Here is a 2,246-nt window from a genome sequence, read left to right as displayed (position 1 = left end):
TGCAGAGAGTGAATTGGTGGTAGCCAGAGGGGAGGGGGGTGGGGGAGTGGGTGAAAAAGGTGAAGGGATTAAGAAGTATAGATTGGTAGTTGCAAAATAGTCATAGGGGTATAAGTGAAGCATAGGGAATATAGTCAATAATATTGCGATAACTATGTATGGTGCCATTGGGTACCGGAAATATTGAAGGAACACTATGTGAACTATACAGTTGCCTAAACCCTAAGCTACACACCTGAAACTAATACAAAATAAAATTGAAAGAAAAAACAACAACAAAAGAATAGTCATCGGAGAGAAAGTGCACAGGACAACTATCCTGGGTCCTCTGCCCTACCTTCTCTTCTGCAATATTTTTCTGGGCATTTCTGGGTGAGAATAAACTCCCCTCAAGGAAAAAGGGAGACTCCATCAAACCCAGAGTCCAGAAGAGGAGGTCCCCTGGAGAGCTTGTAGTCACAGTGAGGAGGGGCAGGACAGGGTCCTTGGCATCCTCTCGTCTTGTCCTCACCACGTGCCCCAGAAGCCAAACAGGGCACCAGGGGCTGAGAAGAGCAGACAAAAGGGTGAATAATACAGAATGTCAGAGCAATTCAGACCCCAGGCCCAGGCTGGATGGAAAGAAGAGAAAAACTGACCTAAATTTCACTCAACTCCTAGGAAGAAAGAAAGGAAGAGACTCACCCAGGACAGTCGGATAGGTCCCTCTGTTGAACACAGCACACAGTGACACAGCCTTGAACATAAACCTCCTGTCACCCCCTCTACCCTTGCCCAGGCCCACCTGCAGCTGCACAGGAGGCCCAAAGTCCAGCCTCCTTGTCATGGGGGCTAGTCTGGCTGATGAGAGGGTGAGGGAGAATGGTCATCTCCCCACCTGAAACTTTGCTTCCTTTGCGGGATAACCTTCCATCCATACCCAGTAGTGGAGGGAATGCGAGGGAATGTCTGAGTGTCCCATTATATCCCAGGGACCATTCAGTCCTAGAAGGAGCTGTATCTCTGGCTCCTTGGGGAATGTCAGGTAGGAGAAATGAGAAGTCCACTTTACAACCCAGAGGTGATGGAGCCTGTGCCATCTGCAGAGCTGAGGCCCATAGAGAGGTTCTGGATGCCATACATGTCCTGGACACATGATCTATGGGGCCATGTTTGCAGTGGCAACTGTATGTGCGAATGTGTATATTATGTGTGTGCATGCATGGTGAGTTAGAGAGAATGTGTGTGTGCGTGTGTGTGTGCAGTCCTTCAGTCTGCATGACAGCTCAGAACCCCATCCTGTGCCAGCTACTAGGACAATAATCTCCTGGCTTCTCAGGTCCCATTCTAGGGCTCTAAGAAGGTAAGTTAGCTCAGAGACATGTTCATGGCTCATTCCCAGAATCATATTCTTGGCCTTAAACTTGTGGCCTCATTGGCCACCCATGGCTACTCTAACATTAGTGCTTATGGTGGGATCTGTGGTGGGCTAGCCTTCAAGGGGTTGAAAGAGAGCAGAACTGGTCACTGATTCCCATGGGCCCTGACTACAGCTCGAAACCTTGTGACACACGTAGAGGGGTGGTCCCAGGAAAGCTGGGCATGTGAGTGACCAGGGTCCAGGGATTGAGGGTTCTGTAATGACTGTGAAAGTGAGGGTCAAAGGGACAGGACACATGGTAGTGTCCAAGATGAGGCAGGCAGGAGGGTGGGTGCTGAGGAAGGAGCAATGCCCTAGACTATGAAGATGAGAAGTTTCTGGAGTGGGTAGGATGCAGAAGGCATGTGAATGGGAAGACTGAAGATTCTGGGGAAGGGAAATTCTTGGTGTCTGTGGAGACCAAGGAAGCTGGGTCTTGGGAGTAAACGTGTTCCATAGGAGAAAAGCAGTAGTAGGGAAGGTGCGGAGGGTGGGCTCTCCTGGGTTGTGTGACACCATCCTATGTTCAGGAACATTCTGTGATTCTGTGGGCACTTGTGGGTATGAGTGAAACCCCCTCAGAGAAACATAAAGACTCCTTTACTGGTTCTTTTCCCATAATGTCAAAAGGATTGCATTCACCTTTGGAGAAAGTTGGATTTGAATTCAAAGTACATACACAAAAATGAGCAGAGGGTATAATGTCTGATTGACAATAAGAAAAATTTATTGAGAGTTGATTAAGTGCAGGGAGAACAATGGACATTGGGGCAGGGAGATTCTCCTGGGGGACCTTAAGGATCCAGTCCCCAAGGGTGGGAACTGAAGGTACTAGGAACACTCCGAG

The sequence above is a fragment of the Phyllostomus hastatus genome, unplaced genomic scaffold (assembly GCF_019186645.2).
Source record: "Phyllostomus hastatus isolate PE091 unplaced genomic scaffold, TTU_PhHast_1.1 phas_scaffold_387, whole genome shotgun sequence".
Lineage (NCBI taxonomy): Eukaryota > Metazoa > Chordata > Mammalia > Chiroptera > Phyllostomidae > Phyllostomus > Phyllostomus hastatus.
Note: the sequence above shows the minus strand (reverse complement) of the source record.